Below are 23,988 nucleotides of genomic sequence, written 5' to 3' on the forward strand. Positions count from 1 at the left end.
TGGCGTTGTGCAAATGTCGAACAAGCATTGTTGCTGTTGGTAAACAGTTGGAAACTGCAGGTAGGTAATCTGATCTGGTCTGATTTATTTACTTTCTGTTTGTGTCTGTTGGACTCCATACTGAAAGAAGAGCTGATTGTAAAGATCTTGAACTCCGTTCTTGTAAACTGTGTGGTTTCCCTGAATGCATAATAGTGTGGTCACTCTCTAATGTAGACCAATAGTCTCTAGCCTCTGTAACCTCTGAGGCCAAACTTCCACTTTCCTACTGCATGTCCTGGGGTTTAACTTATTACAGAAGGAAAACCTTTTGTTCTTCTTATTAAAGAAGCATAAGTAAAATGCAGCTGTAAATAGCTGAAAATTCAGACAAGTCTAATTTATTTAATAAGGAAGGGAATGTGTGCATCACATTGATTAAAGCTTGGATGAGCTCAATTCTAAAGGACTTGGATGTGGCTGTCTTCCAATGCGAGAAGAATGTGCATGTTTGTATTTCTGTTTATGGTTCAATGTTAATGTTCTTTATATAAACACAAATGTTTATGGACAAAATATGATTTGAACCTTTTATTTTTTGATGTTACAACAACAAACCTTAGTGTCTTTTATTCAGTTTTGTGAATCAAATCAAGACAAAGCAGTGCAACATTTCTGAAGTCTAAGGAAATATAAAAATATTGATTTTTATAATTTTTATTAACTAAGCTAAGCCTGTGCTCAGTTTTCCTGTTTTGTTTCATTTTTAATGCTTAGTTACCTACATAGATCGATTAAATAATCTCTATGGACCCACTATGATAAATCCCACTAAATTCTGTGTGCTGATTGATTTTGTGTGACTTCTCTCTATCTATAGAAAGTTGTCAGGTTAAGTGATGCAGTGGGCCACTTTGCAGCATGCATGTAAAATCTCATTGGGAAGCAGCAAAGAAAAGCTGTCTGACACTTATTGTTAAAATCTATCTATAAATAATAAATGAGAGTGTCCGGCTGTCTGTGAACAACCTTATAATTAGTGTACTTCCATCCCTGACAAATGACAATGCAAAATCCAAAATCCATTTTTGGCAATCAATATGTCCCAAGTATATGATCCTTATCCCAGCAGACTGTCCCGGTGTGTGAACAACAGAAATGTATAGCCAGGCCATAGTTACTGTTCTGTAAGCTTTATTTTGCTTTATAAGCTTTATAATTAAATATGTCTGAAGGCTTAATTAGTGATAGAGTTGTAGAACAAAGTGGTAAACTCCCACCTGATTGACAACATGACAGAGGCTAAGTGATCTTAAAAGGCCACTTTCTATGTTATGATCTAAACAAATTTATGAACAGGAGGATCCAGTGTCACTAGCCCCTTTCAAATAATGCAAATTTACCCTTCCTTATATATGTTTTTTTTTTCTTTTTTCCCCTAAGAAGTATAAGAATATGTAGCATTGGTTTAAGAATCAAACAGACTGCCAGTTACCAATTCTTACAATTTTTTACCATGAGGAAAACATTTTTTTTTTTATAGGTTGATTTTTCTAAGACTGAGTTCTACATTGTGATCCTCATAAATGATATCCAAATACATTCTGTGCTCAAAATTGAAATAAAATTGTTATGCACCATGTTCTCCATGGTATCCTCAGCAGGTTATGCCGATCAACATAGTCTAAAGATCAGACCTGCAGTGAAGGATAACACAGCATCTGCATTCTTCACACACCGGCAGAATCGTGGCTTTTCTTACTTTGAATTGCATATCGGTTACAGCATGCAGTCCATTATTACTGCTCTCATACTGTCTTCTAAGCGGGATGAGAGGCATTATATTGGTGGATCGACTTCTCATTCAGTCGGGGTTTATTATAAGTCATAACAAACACTCATTAAATCGGCCGATATTCGATACCGATCCGATTATATGTTGAATGAATGAACCATATATATCCTGCCTTGTGAGTGAAGGCTTTGGACTTGAAATAAACATTGTTAAAAAAGAGGTAGCTATTTAACACAAATATAAATTAACTTTTTATTATTTATTGACAAATAAGCAGCAAAAAGAAAGAAATAACAATTCCACTGTATTGAATCTCCTATATTAAATCACAGATATCTAATCCAGCTAGTTAGTAAATATATGATCCAGGTATCGGATCGGTGCATCTGGAATGTAAAGCAATCCACCTCCACTTGCTTGACCAAGTTCAATAATAAGAAAGATATTGGCTAAAATGGCCACCACAGACAAGTTCCAAACGTAGAACTAAAGCTGACCGAATACAAAAAACAAAATCAAATCACAGTTGACTAAAAGACAAAAAGCCTGATAATCATTAAGACTGTTAATATTTTGTGAACTGTTCATAAACAAAATAAGAAACCTCTAGAGTGTGAGCACCCTTTTACATCTGCTGTACAAAAAACAGCATCATACTGTAGTCAAACAGAATGGTAGTACGGGGTAGTATGGGGCTACTATGGTGCTTCATGATTGGACAAATTTACATAACTGCTGGAGCCATGAATCTTCGTCTGTTTGTGAGCTTAAGGTAAAGCTTTCCTTAGGTAGAGCAGTCAGATATTTTTACAAAGGACACCAGCATGGCCACCTATAAATCGTTCGATTGTTTTCATGCTCAAAAACCTTCAATATAGCTGAATTAAGAAAAGATCAAAGAAATAAGTGGTTCAAAATATGTCAAAAATGTCTCTATCATTGTAAAATCCCAACCAAGGTTTGCCACAATCAGTTATATGGTTTCGTTGTTCACACAAGGGTGGTTTTGACAGCCTGTTTTCGCTCAATAAATCGAAATGTCAACTATTTTTTTAAAGATATTTTTTCTACAATAATTTGTCTTTGGTGATCAGAAACATTTGACTGTGACAAAGAAGTGAAATTAAAACTAAGGTTTCTTTTTTTAAAGCATAGAAAGTAAAGATCCTAACTAAAAAGAAGTCTACTGACTCCTTACTCCACAGGGAGTAAATTAAGTCAGCCGAGAATAAATAAACTCTTAAACTACTACCTTGCTTAGTTACTTGGGCACTTTGTCTCACTTACTGGCAATAGAATATGATTTTAATTTTATATTACTTTTCATTCTTTTTTAATGAGATAGAAGCTTAGAATTAATTGTTCATTAAATTATCATTAACTCAGCAACACTGTTTGTTTCCAAATAACAGCACCATGGCAGAGCAGTGAAAATAAAGTAAAGCATTGTTTTTAAAGTCTATCTCACAGTTATAACCATAGTACAGCATAGAAATTCTCTAACAGTTCAAATATATTTATAAAATTTAGTTTTTACACATATTTACTACAGTCTATAGATATGTATTCATACCAGCTAGAATCTTGATATTGAATATTTGAACATATAAAGAAATTACCTAACTTTTGTGTGGTGTTGAGCATTCCTAATGATCTAGATTTTATACCCTTTTTTTAGTTGTTATATTTATATCGCTGTTTTTCCAAGAGAACATACTATCTTCAGTAAAAATGTAAGTTCCTGTGTTTAAAGTGACCTCAATGAAAGGAATGGATCAGCTGATTTCAGTTTCTTGAGGGTAACTTCAAAACTTTTACACATTTCTGGAGATTGATTGCACAATTAGAGGTTCATTTCAAAAGTCCGTTTCATACAGGTACATCAACATGTTAGCAGAACAACTGTTCCAGTTCCTTAATTGATCAGTGTAATAAAGAAAACAATGGCTTTGGATTTAGGTTGACATGTGGAAAACAACTTCTACTAAGGGTGCCGTGGTACAACACTTTTCCGCATATGTTGCCAGACTTTAGGGAGAGACATTTAAACATGCTAAAAAAACTTAACCTTTTGTCAACCTCCCTACATTCTGTTGCATTGCAACTATAGTGTGTCTGAAGTGACAGATTTACATAACATACATAATTATTCTGAAGGATCAGGGAAAGTCTTCCAAAGTTCTTTATGAATGAAAATCAGATGTCTTTGTTTTCAGCCCTGTGTACTCTAATAGCTGCAATTAACTGCTTCAGAAGTCCCCTTATAATAAGAAGAGTTTCTCTGTTTGTTATTTCATCTGTTTTGGGAAGATATCACATGTACCGTATGTTAAAATACACCAATCAAAAAACAGTATCATAAAGACTAAGTAATCCATCCGAAAGGTCAAGGAAAAAGCTGTGAGGCATGGTTAGGATTTTGAGCAATATCTAAAACTTTGAAAATCTCCCAGAGCTATTTTTAATCCATCATCATAATATATATCAATAGAGCTGATCAAATGGAGGACTTATAAGGCTTTTTGTTGTTTTCTAACCTAATTGCATGCAACCAAGAGGTCAGAGGTAAATCTACATCTCATGCAGAACAGTCCACTGTAAGTTTTTCATTACCTTGCCAGCCAGAATGACTTTTTTTGAGTTTTTCAATAGCCTGCACTTTAAAATAGACTGCACCAATCTTGGCATGGGAGATGGGCCCATGGTGCAAAAGCGTTTTTCTGTAACCATAACTGTGAAGATTGCAGCTGCAATGGAGCAATATTTTAGCGATGCACTTTATCATGTGCCAAAAGAGCTGTTTATGTTGTTGAAATTTCAACAACCGCCTGCTGTAAGAGCTTTTTTTTTTTTTTTTATGTTTTTGCGTCACATCTATAGTATAGTTATTGAATTGCTTCTGAACAGTTTACATTGACTCTGCTAGTCCTACCTTTGGATTCTGGCTCTTGGCTACTTTCTTAACTAATATGGCATGTAAATGGCTTAAGTCAGTCTGGCTATGAAGAAATGAACACCTCAAATCTGGCCTTTGTGCAGCGGTGGGAAAAGGAAAATCATTGTTTAACCAAAGCCAAAAGATTAGAATGCTTCAGTTTTCCTTACGTGGAACAAAGAAATGTTCGATAATGTGTTCAAAACCTTAATGACTTTGAACTCACCCTTCCCCTCAGTAATAATTGGTGGCAGCAGCATAATTGACTATTTTCTTTAGTATAGACAGGAAAGCTGGTAGAAGCTGGGGATGGATGAAGATGGTGAGGATTATGAATAAGTGATTCAAAAATAAATATGTTCATTGATGATTGCCATTCAGTTTCATGTCAACTTAGCATATTCTGAAGCTGCTTATCATTTGATATCTTGAGTTGATACAGATAACTGAATATGACTTGGCTCCATATAATTTCATCTCAGGTAACGGTTAGTCACTAGTTTAACAGGGTCCCTCATATCAACTCCCTACAGAGTATGATAAAGTATATTGCTATAATTTGAAAATAGGTAGAACATTTTAGGGGGCATGAATATTTTTCCAGGATACTAAGTGTGCTTAGTGTGTGTGCTGTTTCAGAACAAGGAAAATGTGGTCCATGTTCAGCCATTCCTTCAGAGCAGCCTTGTTATAATAATGTATCAGTTGAATGGTAAAATGTACCTTCCTCTGCTGGTACTGTTTCACAGTTTTGACCTTGATATACCGTTCAAAAGTTTGGGGTCACGTTGAAATGTCCTTATTTTTGAAGGAAAAGCACTGTACTTTTCAATGAAGATAACTTTAAACTTGTCTTAACTTTAAAGAAATACACTCTATACATTGCTAATGTGGTAAATGACTATTCTAGCTGAAAATGTGTGGTTTTTGGTGCAATATCTACATAGGTGTATAGAGGCCCATATCAGCAACTATCACTCCAGTGTTCTAATGGTACAATGTGTTCTGTGTACAATGTGTGCTGCTCATTGACTCAGAAGGCTACTTGATGATTTGAAAACCCTTGTGCAATCATGTTCACACATCTGAAAACAGTTTAGCTTGTTATAGAAGCTACAAAACTAAACTTCCTTTGAGCAGATTGAGTTTCTGGAGCATCACATTTGTGGGGTCAATTAAACACTCAAAATGGCCAGAAAAAGAGAACTTTTATCTGAAACTCAATTCGTTCTTAGAATTGAAGGCTATTCCATGCGAGAAATTGCTAAGAAATTGAAGATTTCCTACAACGGTGTGTACTGCTTCCTTCAGAGGACAGCACAAACAGGCTCTAACCAGAGTAGAAAAAGAAGTGGGAGGCCGCGTTGCACAACTGAGCAAGAAGATAAGTACATTAGAGACTCTAGTTTAAGAAACAGACGTCTCACAGGTCCCCAACTGGCATCTTCATTAAATAGTACCCGCAAAACACCAGTGTCAACATCTACAGTGAAGAGATGGCTGCGGCATTCTGGGCTTCAGGGCAGAGTGCCAAAGAAAAAGCCATATCTGAGACTGGCTAATAAAAGAAAAAGATTAAGATGGGCAAAAGAACACAGACATTGGACAGAGGAAGACTGGAAAAAAGTGTTGTGGAGTTTGGATCACAAAGAACGTTTGTGAGATGCAGAACAAATGAAAAAATGCTGGAAGGATGCCTGATGCCATCTCTTAAGCATGGTGGAGGAGTGTGATGGTCTGGGGTTGCTTTGGTGCTGGTAAGGTGGGAAATTTGTACAGGGTAAAAAAGATTCTGAATAAAGAAGGTTATCACTCCATTTTGCAACGCCATGCCATACCCAGTGGACAGCGCGTGATTGGAGCCAATTTCATCCTACAACAGGACAATGACCCTAAACACACCTCCAAATTGTGCAAGAACTATTTAGAGCAGAAGCAGGCAGCTGGTATTCTATCTGTAATGGAGTGGCCAGTGCAGTCATCAGATCTGAATCCCATTGAGCTGTTGTGGGAGCAGTTTGACCGTATGGTACGCAAGAAGTGCCCATCCAACCAATCCAACTTGTGGGAGCTGCTTCTGGAAGCGTGGGGTGCAATTGCTCCAGATTACCTCAACAAATTAACAGCTAGAATGCCAAAGGTCTGTACAGTAATGTTTTAATTGCTGCAAATGGAGGATTCTTTGGCGAAAGAAAGGTTTGATGTAAAAAAAAAAATTATTTCAAATACAAATCATTATTTCTAACCTTGTCAATGTCTTGACCTGGATATATATATATATATATATATATATATATATATATATATATATATATATATATATATATATACAGGTGCTGGTCATAAAATTAGAATATCATGAAAAAGTAGATTGATTTCAGTAATTCCATTTAAAAAGTGAAACTTGTATATTATATTCATACATTACATACAAACTCATATATTTCAGATGTTTATTTTGTTTAATTTTGATGATTACAAATGACAACAAATGAAAATCTCAAATTCATCATATCAGAAAATTAGAATATTACTGAAGACCAATAAAAACAAAGGATTTATAGAAATGTTGGCCAACTGAAAAGTATGAACATGAAAAGTATGAGCATGTACAGCACTCAGTATTTAGTTGGGCCTCCTTTGGCCTGTATTACTGCAGCAATGCGGCGTGGCATGGAGTCGATCAGTCTGTGGCACTGCTCAGGTGTTATGATAGCCCAGGTTGCTCTAATAGTGGCTTTTAGCTCTTCTGAATTGTTGGGTCTGGTGTATTGCATCTTCTTCTTCACAATACCCCATAGATTTTCTATGGGGTTAAGGTCAGGAGAGTTTGCTGGCCAATTAAGAACAGGGATACCATGGTCCTTCAACCAGGTACTGGTAGCTTTGGCACTGTGTGCAGGTGCCAAGTCCTGTTGGAAAATGAAATCTGCATCTCCAAAAAGTTGGTCAGCTGCAGGAAGCATGAAGTGCTCTAAAACTTCCTGGTATGTGGCTGCGTTGACCCTGGACCTCAGAAAACACAATGGACCAACACCAGCAGATGACATGGCACCCCAAACCATCACTGACTGTGGAAACTTTACACTGGACTTCAAGCAACGTGGATGAAGTGCCTCTCTTCTTTTCCTCCAGACTCTGGGACCTTGATTTCCAAAGGAAATGCAAAATTTACTTTCATCAGAGAACATGACTTTGGACCACTCACCAGCAGTCCAGTCCTGTTTCTCTTTAGCCCAGGCAAGACGCTTCTGACGCTGTCTGTGGTTCAAGAGTGGCTTGACACAAGGAATGCGACAGCAGAAACCCATGTCTTTCATACGTCTGTGTGTGGTGGTTCTTGAAGCACTCACTCCAGCTGCAGTCCACTCTTTGTGAATCTCCCCCACATTTTTGAATGGGTTTTGTTTCACAATCCTCTCCAGGGTGCGGTTATCTCTCTTGCTTGTACACTTTTTTCGACCACATCTTTTCCTTCCCTTCGCCTCTCTATTAATGTGCTTGGACACTGAGCTCTGTGAACAGCCAGCCTCTTTAGCGATGACCTTTTGTGTCTTGCCCTCCTTGTGCAAGGTGTCGATGGTCATCTTTTGGACAACTGTCAAGTCAGCAGTCTTCCCCATGATTGTGTAGCCTATAGAACTAGACTGAAAGACCATTTAAAGGCTTTTGCAGGTGGTTTGAGTTAATTAGCTGATTAGAGTGTGGCACCAGGGGCCATCAATTTTGAACCTTTTCACAATATTCTAATTTTCTGATATGATGAATTTGAGATTTTCATTTGTTGTCATTTGTAATCATCAAAATTAAACCAAATAAACATCTGAAATATATGAGTTTGTATGTAATGTATGAATATAATATACAAGTTTCACTTTTTAAATGGAATTACTGAAATCAATCTACTTTTTCATGATATTCTAATTTTATGACCAGCACCTGTATATATATATATATATATATATATATATATATATATATATATATATATATATATATATATATATATATATATATATATATATATATATATATATATATATATATATATATATATATATGACCTTGTACAATCTCAAGCTTTCCAGGATGTGTGTGGCATTGAGTCGTTTCCTTGTATTTAACTAAGGCTTTCAGGGGTTTGTTTGTCTTGTTGTACAGTTTCGGGCAACAAAGCAAAGCCTTTCTGTGGCTCTGTCATGTGTTGGTCGTGTTTGCTGCTATGATATACGTATATATATATATATATATATATATATATATATATATATATATATATATATATATATATATATGTGTGTGTGTGTGTGTGTGTGTGTGTGTGTGTATGTATGTGTATGTATTTATGTGTTTGTGTGTGTGTCTGTGTGTATATATCTCTCTATATATCATATATATAATTTCTGTTCTCAGCCTCCAACCTCGAATAACATGCTTACCCACGCTGAATCAAATTTGGGAAGCATTTGAGAGACGTTCTATGAAAAATTAATTCTTGCTACAGAAAGAAAAATAGCAAAGTAAAAAGATATGCAAGGGTTTAAGTCTTCATAGTAGATGCTGCATGCTATGACTATCTGTCACCACAGCATTGTTGTCACCAACTGGGGGTTTAAAATTATTACATACAGTCCAGGGAAATTTACGATAATCATTTGTAAACTTTATCACAATAGGAATGGAGACACATTTATTAAACTGTAAGTTTGCCTCATGAAATTGTTTGTTGTATAAATATGCATCACATCTGCAGCAATTCATTTGACTTCAGTTTTCTAAGCATTTGATGTAAAATATGTGTTGCAGCTTTTCACAATTCTAGTATTTCTGCCCTGTTTGAATCCAATTAATCTAATTAAATACATTTAGTCAAAGCTTACAAAAATTACATTTCTAGCAATGCAGATCAATGTTTCTGACTTTTTTTTATCTTTACTAAAATAACCAGTTACTTTCAGCTGTTTGTATTTTTGCACAGAAAAATGAATGATACAGTACAAACTGCTGTGAGCTTTGAGAATGTAAAGCCCTTTTCTAAGCCCAATCTTTTTTGGTTTAATAAAACACAACCAGGCTGTCTCTCATTTAAATGCCACAAAATGCAAGATTAAAATGTAGCACCACTGAAACATTTTTTTGGCTAGGTGAAGCAATTTTAGGAGCAGACTTTTCTCCATATTTTAAGCTTCAGATTTAGAAAGGTTTCTCAAACAGTCTACTACAACCTCTGGTGTTTTTTAGTGTGTGTTCTCAGTTTTTTTTTTTTTAAATATGTTGTATTGTATTCTCAATATTCTGCTTTTTTATGAGCAAGTTACAAATTCACAATTCTATAAAAAAAAAAATCATCAAACACCATGTCTATCATCTACAGTAAGGTCTGATTTTACATGATCAATTTGGTCTAGACAATCTTGCAACGAAACCTACATGTGTATATAGGGGTTTTCCTAATTTTTTATATCTGGCCTCTATAACAAGCTTGTAGAATAAACCTGTTTGGGGTTGGAAATGTGTTAAAACAGCAAGGTGATCTGAGTCTTTTGTCCTCTGGTGTGCACAGCAACACACATAAACCAAATGAAGCATTTCTATTGATTGTCACTTCCTTGGGTTCCACTGTTTTTGAAATGAGGAGTGGTTGGTCTCCCTCTATCAGTTGATATGGCTCATTGTTCACCATAGACTAATAAAGAGCTTTATGGGTGCCATTATGCATAGTCTGCGGCTAGAGACAGATTGATGGCAAACCTTAGAGATGGAAGTCATTTTGTGTTTAAACAATAACAAATGGAATAGCTTACTTATTGAATTGCTCCAGTAAACATAAATCTACAACTTTGATTATTTCAAATATACTGTACTATTAATAATTCTGACACAATAAGCTAATTTCACTCCTTAGTCTTTTTGGATGCTTCATTTATTAAAGTTGGACATTAACATAAAATAGTTTTAGGACCTGGACAGGTGGTGGAAACTGCATGAAACATTCACTTGATTAATGTGGCTTAATTCGGATTCAACCTAAATATCTACAATTATGGTTCTTTATCTATTGTCCCACTCTGAAATGAATGGTTATTTTTAGTAGCTATGGTATTTTCTCTAACCCTTTTAGACTTAAAGCCTTCAGGCAGAAAGAGAGCTGAGATTTTGTTGCGCTGAACAAAACACATGAGGTTAACAGAACAAACAGCTTTCATATTTCCTTTTTTTTCAGAAAAAAATATATTTTTTTACCAACACTCCAGGTGAGATAGTTGGACTGTGTGTAGCAGACAATTCTAGTGGCAAATGTATTGACAGATTTTTTAGCCTAATGGTCTGAAATGAGAATGCTAAGCCACATTTTTACCCACGTTATAGGCAGTGGAAACCAAGCCTGCAGATAAAACCTTGACCTTGCTGACCTGATGCGCTGTAGATATTTAGCCATTCCTTCCTCTTAATCATGAACAATTCAAACCATGAACAAAGGAAAGAAAGGGAAGTTATTTTTCTACAGCAGTTGTAGTGCCAGCTTCTGATTTGAATCCTTAATCTGTCTTTGTTGTCATACGTGGCTGGAAAACACTTTTACTTTTTCACTTTGATTTGGTTTTTCTGTAAAAATACGAAATAGCCCCAAATATTGGAGTTTTGGGGATAACTGGACCATTAAGGACTGAATCTTCAAAAGGTTTAGTGTAGTATATCACTTCTATAATTATCGGCATGCACACAGACTTTTTTTAAGTTTGCAGTGTGTCATGAATATGCATATTTTTATGACCAAACCATGCAAATGTATGGATTGAGATTATGCAAAGGTAAATACTTAAGACCTATAAAACAGTAAAAAAAAAATGTGGTTATAGTTTTTATATATGAAAATCAAAAACAAACTGGATAGCCAAAAGAGAACAAACATCAACTGGTGTACCAACCTGATGTGTGCATCCCTAATTGATGGCAGAAGGAGCTATTTTCCTTGATGAAGCAAAGCTTGATTTTTCAGTATTTTGGCTAAAGTGGATCCGGCCATGAGGTGTTGAAAATAAAACCAGCAGTTTGGAGCACAATCTTGCTGTTAATCTGAGCTCCTGCTCTGTCCAAGGATGGTCAGGAATCACAGTTCACCAAGTCAGTATTTTCAGACTTTGTGATTGATATCTTTTAAATAAGATACATTTTATGATTGCTATATTTTGAATTTAACTTTTTATCAAACCAACTTTATTATATATTATATACATATTTCTTTGTCTTGTTGCTTGTGGCTCTTGTGGCAGTTCTTAAAATTTTCTAAACAATGAAAATTGTTACCTTTAACTCCATGGGAGAACTTGCACTGTGCTCATTTTGATGGTGCTAACCCAATAAGTTTGTACTTCTTATCCTTTGTACAAGAAATCTTGTCAATCACCTGTAACACAGTCATTTATTATTTGTGGGGGGTTTTTTCTGTTTAAAAATATAACTTATAGAACTACCAGGGATTTAGATTAAATATAGCAAAACATGAAAGATTAAATCAGTCATCCTCAGTAGAAACATTATTTTTTGCAAGGTTTAGAGTTTGCAGTAAATAAAAACAAAACCACCATGTGCCCCTATATTTTGGCTTTGCTCTTAACCATAGTACTTGAAAAAGAACAATTGATTTAGGTTTATGTTAGGGTATCTGATACATTAATTCTCATGCCCAGTAGCACTATGAAATATTTATTATTGCCTATAGTGACTGTCACATACATCTCTTGCCTTTATGATTGTTTTTGTAGTAAAGGGCAAAACAGTCTCTAAAAGGTCATGCAGAACAGAAAATAAAGGAGATGTGACTGGTTGCATATGAAGCTAACATCTGGCAATGGTTCCCCAGGTGTCTTCATATGGAGTCCAGTTCGTCCTCCTTGTAGCTGACTACATTTTAGATTAGTTTGCTTTGACACTAGATGATATGTCTTAAAACCATGTGTATATAAATGCATGTGAGTGATTATCAGTGCATTCATGATATAGATTTACAACTACAATATATTTAGAATTTTGCATTTTAAATTTGTCTACTGCAAAGGGAGGTCAGCAACACGTTATGACACCTGTTTTTTTTTAACAACCATAAAATACAAGAGTTTATTTAGATTCTGTCTGGAATTGCAAACCAAGAGTCTCTTTTAAACAAAGATATTAAATCTTCTGAAAATCAAAAGACTCCTCATCTATGGAAGCAATTCTTCTTTTTACAGGAGTTCACTTGTAGATATAGTAAAGTATGAAAAAAATGCAAAAGATCACCAGCCAAATACACTGAGCGATAAACAGAGAGATTTTTTTCACCAGTACGTACAATTTCAGGGCACTTAAGTGATTCTCAATCCCAGCATGCCTCTGCCTGCCACTGCCATGACAGATGCTCTAAAATTGAATATAGATTTCAGTGAGCAAGGCAGGCGTGCCTGATGAATCTCAATTTGCTGCTGTCCATATTTCATACTGGCCACTATGGATAGCTCAAGGGGAGGGAACCAGGACCATTGCTGCTCCTGCCAAACTGTCAGTTTGCTAGTCTCAGATGATCATAGCTAACTCCTGAAAGATATATTTAACTCTCATGATGTTTTGGACCACATTAATTGGTGATTAATACAAAAATAGACAAATGCTCAGAAAGAAACAGCCCCTGAGATATGTTCAGTGGTCATTTTAAATCAAAAAAATCACATGGTACCAGTTACTGTGAAGCAAGAAACAGTAAAGGTGCTGTACAGTGCTTTGTGGGTGAAATGCAGAAAGAGGACTGAAAGTGACTTGGCTTTTATATACCTGCAGACTATTTATGGCTTGCTGTGAAACAGCTATAAAATGTAAGTGAGAGCTATTGTTTAAATGTTCAGCTTTTCTGGAGACATTCTCAAAGCTGTTACTAATGTGATCTTTACAAAACTGAACATAGACGTGCATTTTATCTTTTCTGATGTTTTTATGATGTTTTGACTAAAAAATATAGGTTAAGACATTAAGAATTTAAGGAAGTGAATTTTTTAACCTCCAATATATTTAAGTTTCATTCTGTATGAAAATGAACCCTATGAGATTGCATATTTATAGAGGTTTTTAGCACCAGTGAGTGCCTTTGAGGGCTTCCAGAAAGCTGACCTACCAGGATGGGACTAATAACAGCAATCACTCACTTGGAGTTGCTGCTGTAGAGCCCTGGAAGTGCAGTGGTATGGAAATTCAAACACACCAAGAAAACCAAGATAGTACTTCTGGAATCCAATACATTGTACCATTAAGATAAATGTTTTTTATTTTTTTTTATTTCTACCAATTACCTTAGTGCGATAATCTTATCTACACTATGTCATCTACCTACACGGTATAGTAAACCTGTTAAACAGAAAATAGGAGAAAAAAATAATAGTAGGAAAAGAAATGTTAAGCCATGGCTGAAAAAAAAGTTGGTTTTATTTTCAGCTCAGTTGAACAGATTAGTATTCAGTTTTCTTTTTTTGTTTTTCATTTGGAATGGCTCTTCTAAAACTTTTGAAAGTTTTGTAACTGTTCAAAAAGCAGAAACCGTGAAATCCAGTGACAAAGTATAACTAAAAAAACAAAACATTGCTGAATTGTTTTAATGCCACTTACATTTTTTTCTGTAGTGCCTAAATTAGCTTAATTTCCATATAAATTATTTTCATGCATCTGTAATTATTACAAACAGTAATTAAACCTTACGATATCTGTAGTGATCCATCAGAATAAATAAAAGTACCAGAGAACTTTGCTTTTCCAGCTGAATTACAGTCAGTTATTCATTATTCCTGGAAAGCTTGCTTAGACAAACTTCCCTTTTCAGGTTTGTTACAAGACATTGAAAAAGTAAAAGTAAGTGTACATTAGACATTTATATACATTTACAATGGGCACGGGCTTCATAAAAAGATTAGAGTTTCAATTATGCACTCATATGCTTCTCTAACATACAGAACAACCATAAAAATGTAAATCCTTTAATTTTAAGAACGAGAATTTGGTATACATTTTTGATTTGATGTAATATTAATAAAGAACCAACAATTCTATTCAGCAGGACACAGATGAATGCAGCAGAAAATCAGACAAACTTCATAAAATAAAACCAAATTGAGAAAAAAAAGACTGAACTTAAATATTGTGAAATGTTTAAATGATAAAAGTGATAATAGAGGCTAGTTTTTTTCTCCCTGAATTAATTAAAATATCACCACACACAAAGCATATTATCAACATTACTCTTTTAATAATTATCATCTCCTCCAGTTTCATTGCTTTGAATTTTTCCTTTAAGACCACACTCAACTGCCAGTAGAACATGGAATCTGCTTATTTTAATGGATGTATCCAAATCCTTTTGTGCATCTTAGTATTTGCACAATAATCTTCATTGATCACCTGCAACATGCTTGCTTATAGCCCAAACTGAAAAGAAAAACACTGTACACACTCTACAACTCTTATTTAGAATATCTGATGATCAGACCCATTTTGTGATCATATTGAACTGTAGTTTCTATTGTTGAGAAAACATATTGCTACTTTCATACAATTAGCTTACATTTACAACTCATACTAAAAATAATGCAAAGATCTATTTTATAACCTGAAATCTTAAAAATATTCATATAAAGAAGTAAACATAAAAAGAAGTAAAAAGTATTTTTCCTTCATATATTTGTTGTGTCTAATCATCATCTTCAGCATAAACACTACACTTGCCATAGGTCATAACAGTATTTTAATTTTCTTTTCAAGATAAAACAGATGGAAATAAGGGGAAAAAAGATGTTGAGATTTCACAATACCCCAACAGATTGCAGGTGACAGTAAAGCTTTCTTATGTAATTAGAGCAGACATGCTACATGTGTCTGTGAGAGTTGCTGCATGTCATTAAGAAGAGATACAGGCCAGTGAATCAGTTAACAGGAAGGGATAGAGAACATGTGTTGTAGTTTCCAATGTGACCGCTTTGCTCATTTCTTCCTCTCTAGAGTCATGCTGAGGCCCCCTGAGTCAAGACCAGTCAAAATGGTTCCGCTTGATGTAAAGGCCCCTTGAGGTGTCGACTGTCAAGACGAGTGTATGGAGTCGTAAAATCTGAGAGTTGAACACATTCACACAGAAGTTACCTTATGTACAACTGCAAGCAAATATCACAGAATTTACAAAGCAATGAAATCATGTGGTGTTTATTTGTTATTTTTAAATATCTCTTGATTAAATGTTTGCCTGAGATTCTGCAGGATATTCCCAAAGCTTTGACATAATCAGGTTAGTTGCAAACATCCCAGAGGTTGGGAGTTTTATTCAGCTCAGTTTTCAATGTATGCAGCCATTAATAATTCATGATAAGACATGCAGAGCAGACTTGATCCTATTTGCTACATGTCTAAAATAAATCTACCTCTAGATTTGTAACACCTTGAATTGCTATTTGTGTTGACACATTGCTACAAGTTGTGATACCAGGTGGTGGATAGCAGTAAAACCCTGTGGACTGCAGTGTGTAAAAGCTCCCCCAAATCCTGAAACTGCTCACCAAATAAAATTGAATTTTTTTTTTGTCCCAGAGGACAGCTGCTTCAGAGAATACTCAAGTAGAAAATTAAGTTCTTAGCATTCTTTCTATTGTTTTACCAAAAATATTACATTACAGGCTGGATGATAGCAAACATAGCTGAAATCAGAGATGTAACATCTCTGTACAAATAGGACTTAAAAAGTTTATGTTTTCCCTGTCCAACATTATATCAGCATAAACTTTTTCTTTCTATTTAACATATGGCAGGGTAGCCTTTACACAGCTCAACTCTCCAACCAACCCGAACAGCATCCTAACAAGGTCTTTGGCTTTTTTTCTGCAGTTGATTCACACATTTCTCCCTTGTACGTCTGTAGGTTTCCCATAGAAAGCAGTGTGTTGGAGTTCATGTGTTGAAATTAATCGACTAGTGTTCCTCCATTTGATCAGGCGCCTGCAATGATATCATCACTGAGGCCTTAACACATAAATACATTTTATTCGGCTGCCCATGAACTTCTGACATTCAAGAAAGTAATATATATTTAAAAAAAATCTTTCTCTATTTCAACATATTACATATACATATAAAGAACCTTAACCTAAAAACTTAATCTGATGTAATGTGAGAGAGTGATTTAAAAATGATTATATGTATTATTATGTTTATGGGGTTCTTTTTCAAATCATTTGCAATATTTGTCATACAGGGTTTGCTATGTACCTCTAAACATGTGCCCTGTAAACCCTGCCGTTATAATCGTGAGTATAAACAAGAACCTGTGTGCACTGAAGGACAAACTAGGGATCGCAAATGACAGCCCGCATGTGGAAAGACAACCAAAGTGAACGCTCAAGAAATCTGCTCGCTCCATAGAACTTCTTTACCTGCTGCTCATTCATAGTTTGCAGTACACAGGTTTATATGAAAATATTACACTCATTTTTTTTACTTAGGTAATGCCATTGCATCAAAGATATTTAAGATCAAAATGTGGCCATATTAAAAATGTCTTTATTGTCATCATAAAAAACACATTTTAATTGTTTAATGAATGATAAGTTTATGTACAGTCAAAAAAATCAGAATAAAAAAAAGAAAAAATATATTGTCTTTGCCAAAGTAAAAAAGTCCAAAGTTGTCATGGTGCAAAGGTTCTTTCTAAGTTTCTGTGGTTTATTAAAATTGTGTTCAAATTTTAAACTCTAATGCCTCTGAATTTGGATCAATTCATTCTTGTTCAGTAATAGGATGGGTCATTGGTTTTAATAATTTATCAGCATTAAATAGCAGAAACTGAATGACTTCTTAAACGTATTCTATAGAGTTTTCGAAAATTAAATAAAAACAAAACTGTCTTTGGTGCTTCACTTTAAAAAATATTACAGTTTTTTCACATTAACTGCTATGATCAGTATAAGTAATTGGAAAAAGAGATACAACATGTATAAAAAATGATAGATACATTTAAAATGCATTCCAGGACAAATAGTATGGCACTCCATACATTTTCTGAATCAAAATACAATTGGAGTTGCCTACACACACATGTTTTTTGCAGCTTCTAATTTCTTTGAACATGTTGAGTGCATCTGGACCCCATTTCTTTGACAAAGAAGATAAGTTTAGTTCACTCTGTGAGCACTCTGGATCATCATCATGTCCTCTTCTGACAGAATTTGCCAAATAGGCCCACTAAGTGGTTTTCTTTTCTGCAATGTTTGCGGGTTCAGAGTCAACACACCTATTTCTAACAGACATGTTTCTCTTTTTCTCTTTATTGAAGCAATTTGCATGTTGGGAATTAATACATTCCTTAAAAAAAAAATAGCATTTACAAAACCTGTGTGTTTTTTTTTTTTACAACTGTACCTGTAACTGTTTAACCTGACATGAATGTCAAACATGAACAATTTTATTGGTTGCAACCCCTAAAAGATCATCTGTACTGATTAGACCTTTCACTGCATGAAAAGTGAGATTTTCGTCCCAATAAACTCCCGCATATCTGCCTGATTTTCGTCAGTTTCCGACAATTTGCAACCCGTGCTTGTCCGCGTTTGTCGTGCCACAAATTGTCGGAAACGGACTCTGACGTATGTGGAGAGCGATCAGCTGTACTAATGGCCCTAATTAGCATATGAATGCAGCAAACCCGCGCGGCTGGCCAGGTCTGGCTTGAATAACCTTCTCAGTATTGGCTGAAACCACCATTCTCAAACAAATGAAATCACTCGTGATTGGCAGCAAAACCACACGTGGCCACGCCAGGCTTTAATTTTCTTACTGAGTATTGGACGGAACCACTTCTTTTTAAACAAGTAAAGTCGCTCGTGATTGGTTGGCATATATATATATATTTACATATAAATTTACATATATATAATTATTCATATATAGATATATATTTATTCATTCATATATTTATTCATTCATATGCTGTGTTTTTATGTTATCCTACACTACTACACAATTATTATGCTACTATCAAGGACATGAATGAATTTATACAGGAAATGAACATTTGCCAGGAAGCTGTTTATGCAAAGAAAGAGCTTTATTGAAACACACACAACTATATACAACGCGTATCCAAACACATGCCTTTCTAAAAATTAAAAGTCCGTGAACAGTCCGTTTGCTTCCTCGGGGTTGGAGGTAACTGGCAGCATTCCCTCCGAGGCAGGTCCAATGTGCAGACGCCTACTGTGCGCGGCCCTGTACTTCGGCATCGCTTCTAACCGGGACTGCAGCTTAACACAGAGTTCAGTGAGATCCGGCCTACGAAATGGCGGCGACCGTACAATCCATCCAGAGACACCGCCGACGACTTCCAGAGTTCCACTTCCTCATCTGCTAGCACACTCTGCCTCGCTTTCAGCAGCTGAAAAAAAAAAACAATGAATCAGCGCACTGCGTATGGACACAACACATCTATTAATGCACCTGAAAAATAGTCACCAAATAAAGTCTTACCCTCTTTCTTCTGGCCCGACTCCGAGCAGATTGCCTCCGCACGCAGCGTGTTGGCTGGCTTCGTATATCTGAAGCTCCTGCGTACCGTCTGAAAATACGTCTTACAGGCAGCTGGAAAACAATTAAATGAGAGTGGTATAAATAAAAAATCAAACGCAAGTCACAGTAACAAGGAAGGAGAAAACATTAAAACAAGTCACTTACACACAATGTCGTCTTTATCAACATCGTGCAAATCTGGACTTGCTGATATGGCTCCGAGCAAATAGGAGGTCACCGCCTCATTGTGAGGCGACAGTAGTCTGTGAAAACAAAATGTAAAGCTATGATCGGTATCTATCCGTATCCATTGCCTTTTACCGCAGAATGAAAGCATATTCTTTAAATCTTACCCTTGCTCCGGTTCATAGCGCCTGCAATTAGTCTCCGAGTTGTGAAGACGGCGTACTGCTTCCTGTGAATCACAAAAAATACACTTTAATAAAGCTTGTTCTTGCAAGGCTACTGCTATTAGCTGCTATTAGCCGTAGCTTAGGCTAGGCTGCTTTTAGCCTAGCAGGCAGTAATCGAACATATATTTACCGCTAGCATCTCTTCTTTGAGTTCGTCTTGTTCGATGCAGAGTCGCCATCGCGTCCAAGAGGAGTTTTACCCCGAAATCCGCCATACTCTGCTCCAGACCGCCTGCACAAAGCAGAGCATCCATCCTCCACTGTGGCTGCACACCGCACCGCTCTGAGTTTCTTGGAGATCGCAGAGAGCATGCGCGAGATGAATCAGGGTTTCCACGGATCAATAAAAATAATTAAAAAATCATTCTTTTTTTTTTTTAATCAAGGCCTTAATTGGCACTAAAATTATTTAAATATGTTTATCGAAGTATTTATAATTCTTTAATAAAAAATGCTTATAAAAACAATTTCGTCAGATATATTATATCGCTCCAGGCGGAGAAAAAGCTAGAGGATATATATATACACGTATATATGTGTGTGTGTGTGTTTACATACATACAGGAGTCATGGAACTGTGCTTGCAGCTCCTTCATATTTCATGTACACTAATAACTTGTGTACATGGTTCTTGTAGATGGCATTAAAATAATTTCTAATAGCATTAAAATAGCATTAAATTAGAGTCACTCATTCCTGTATGAACCCTGTGAGCGCTTAATTTAATATGACATATTAAAAAAATCCCACCATCATCCAGCATATGTTCAGTTTCTGCCCAAATATATATATATATATATATATATATATATATATATATATTTGTAGATTTTTGTAACGGGGATAAGGATAATTCAAAACTGCTTTTTTGAATGAACTTGTTCACTACTCCCAAACAGGGGCGTCTCTAGGTTTAAGAGACAAGGGTGGCTCAGCCCCTAGAAGATTTTGCGCGTCTCAGACAACTGCTAAGGCGTTCAGATTAACTTGTCTTCTTTATGGCTTTTATTTGGTGCTTTACTGCATTTGTTTTGGGAAAATATGAGGAAAAAATAAATACAGAAAAACAATATATTTTTTTTTTAAATCGCAAAATAATTATAGGGTGGCTAATGCCAAAGAAAGGATGACTGAAGCCACCCTTAAATAGGTCTAACGACACTTATGCTCCCAAACTCAGCATCTCTTTTCATTCCTGTAATAAGAAGTTTCTTTTGAATGGATTTGATTAAAGTTTAAGTCCCTCGGTATAAAATAAATATTTTGATGGAGATGAGAAATCTGCTTCCTCGTTGGTGAATAACCAATAGTTTGGATCCAATCATTTAAATAAACGGTGTTAGATTTTTTTTTTATATATATATAAGAATTGTGCTATAATTTCAAGTCACCGATCTGTTGCTGCTATATTTTAATTTGACGAACCGGAATTTCTCGATGTTCTTTTTCCTGTTTGGTGCGATTGCAATTGCGGATCTTGACCCGGCCGGACCTTATGACCACAGTGTACCAATCTTCTGATGGCTACTTCCAGCAGGATAATGCCACATGTTATAAAGTGAATCATCTCAGACTCATTTCTTGAAACTTTTCCACTTAAGTTATTGTGAATTGAGCATATTGACAGACAACATTTTATTTTTTATCTTAAATGCAATTTTTTTTTTAAATAATTGCTGCTCTAAATGTATTGCTCTGTCAGCTAAAGATCTGTTTTGGTCTCTATACTTTAATTAAATAAATCAATTCAAGCTAAAATGTAAGAGGCTATACTGAGCCTGATCTCTTTGTATCAGAGATTTTCTTATCTTTTAGAAAAATGTCACTTGGAGTAAACCCCCCCCTGCAACCCTGATTTGCATTTGTATAGCTCACAGCATGTTCATTTACATGTTAAAGCCTCCCCTAGAATTCCATGGGGGGGAGGCATGGGGGGAACACTGCCTAACAAAGTCCACGTCAATTTCTGACAATTTACGGGAGTTTTCGGCGAAGCCTGCAAATTGCTGTAAACTGCCGCTAACCTGAAGTTCCACTACAATCTACAGTGCCGCATATTGACGAAAATCCCACTTTTCATGCAGTGTTTGCAAGTTACAACCTCACATATCTACTGAAATATTAGTGACAGACTGATATAAGCTCATAGTGGTTAAGCAAGAGAGTACATAGTAAATCATTAAAAAGTGTTGATAATATTTTCTTTTATATAATCTGCTTTTGCTGCTCTTATACTGCTGTTCAATGGATGATAGATGTGTGCATCTAGAAGGTATTGGGATAAGTCCACTACTTTTTTCTAATTTAATTCGGGATAATTGCCCAAATATTCAAGAATGGCTCAAATTCTTGAAGCGCCTCGTTGTCATGCATTCTTTTATATTGCTGTTTTTTTTTACCTTCAGTGGAGCAGACCAACTTTTTAATTGCCATGATAATGTAATTAACTGCTTTCTTGTCACTGGGTCTGCTGAGTTTCAGACTGTAAAGAAGTCTAAATCAAGCATGTATTTACAAGCAATCAAATGCTTAAGATCGGAGGGCTCATGCAAAAGATGTCAAGCTGTGCAAAGTAATTGGTTTTGCTTTATTAGTGTTGTATCATTAGATGAAAGAACAAACCTAAGGAACATGGGGATGAATTATTTTAACATGTGGGTATTTTTACCCATTACTCTTTTCTCTAAAGCCCCCTATATAGAAGAGTAAGGTATTTATGACATATACCTGGAGTAGTCTTTTCAAAGGTTTACAGGCCTGTGATTCCAAATATCATTTTGCAAACAAAAGTCTATTTTTCCATCTTGCATTTCGCCTAGTAAACTGGGATCAGAAACAAACAGCACATTTCCCAATCTGTCTCTCACCAATCTTCAACATATAAAGCTCAGTTTATGCGGATAAGGGCTGCTGATGAAGAGCAAATGATGATGAAGCCTCAATCTCTTTAACAGCATCCAGGTGCTCTTGCATATTAAACTGTTTTTGTGGCCAGATAATTAAAGATAGGAGCCATTGTCATGATTGATTTTCATCTTGATTCCAGGTGGCAAATGGTATCTTAATGCATCCCACTGAATTAAGGGCATGTTTTGGCAGGTGAATTGAAGCCATTATTTCTGAAGAGAGAGAATGGTTGTCAGTATATGGTTATTATTCCCCATTATATATAATGATATGTTGTAGGCGTGAGTCTGAATCAGAATTACGTGATTTGAGGGGGAAACTGAGAGGTGAGGCCTTAGTGTAGCATGACCTTATTTTCTGTGACCTTGATAGAGTTTTTGCATGAATGTTTCCTTTTCTGTTAATCCTTTAATACACAAATGCTGTCATACATATGATCATAACTGGAGAAGGATATTTTGTATTTCAGTTGTATTTTATCAGTCTAAAAAGCTTAGTGTTTTTAGATTTGATTTGCTTTTCTTAAGTCTAGGTTGTCTAATGCTAACAAAACACTTATCTTTGTTTTTTTTGCTGATACAATGAAACAGCTTTCTATCATAAGAAAGATTTGAGAGAATTTCTATTCAGTACTGATTATAGGTCAAGTTGTTCATAATGTACTTACCAAAATAGGATCCTGTATAGATTCCTAAAATGCTAACAACAATTAATGGGAATTACTCTTTATTGATCTATGATAGGAATCTCATCAACCTCAGCATTATTAGTAGGCTGATGGTAAAAATTTACAATTCTTCTGCACTGTGGGCAAATCCAGTGCGTGTCTATGAAGTCTCTGATGATTAGACATAACAATATGCTACGCATGACTTACTCGGGGCAAAAAAATGCATATCTTTACAGACCTTTCTCCTAGCGAGGGTCCCTGCCTCTACTACAATACTCCCCTAGGTGATGACCTGAGTTGAAAAACTGGCTTAGCTGCACATTGAAGAATACTTTGGCCAAATGATCCACAGTCTTTAACTCACTTCATTTTGGACCAAATACATCTACATCACGGAACAATCCACATGTCAGTCATAAAAGTTCTAACAATAACATTGGTTATTTTTAAGTCATAGTTGTTAAGACTTCACTCTCTTTTAATGTTTTTAACAAATAAGCCATGATAAAAAAGTTATTTTCTGTTCATTAAATTGTATATATACTCACTGGCTGACTTAGCTAAGCTTTGCAGTTTCAAATTAATCATCAGCAATATCAAGTGCAGTCCATCAGTGGGTAATTAGAAATATGGTCATTTGACCCTTTTAAAGTTCATTAGTAATCTGTGGGAATCCCAGAGATCGCTTGTGTGGTTAATTAAGGTGATTCGCATTAAAAAAAAGAAA

At 35.5% G+C, this 23,988-nt stretch overlaps 1 protein-coding gene across 3 annotated transcripts in view; it reads left to right on the top strand.

Moving 5' to 3' along the window:
* Nucleotides 1-23,988, top strand: part of lingo2 (leucine rich repeat and Ig domain containing 2) — a 213,649-nt gene that overhangs the window by 85,600 nt on the left and 104,061 nt on the right. Inside the window, exon 1 of one of the 3 annotated variants that reach the window (XM_038304511.1) lies at nucleotides 36-60. The exons of the other annotated variants lie outside the window; for them this stretch is intronic. The gene's annotated coding sequence lies outside the window, so the exon portion shown is untranslated. Of the gene's footprint in view, nucleotides 1-35; nucleotides 61-23,988 lie in introns of those variants that run through there. 3 annotated transcript variants of the gene reach the window in all.

Source organism: Cyprinodon tularosa, unplaced genomic scaffold (assembly GCF_016077235.1).
Source record: "Cyprinodon tularosa strain WSP-4 unplaced genomic scaffold, ASM1607723v1 ctg536, whole genome shotgun sequence".
Lineage (NCBI taxonomy): Eukaryota > Metazoa > Chordata > Actinopteri > Cyprinodontiformes > Cyprinodontidae > Cyprinodon > Cyprinodon tularosa.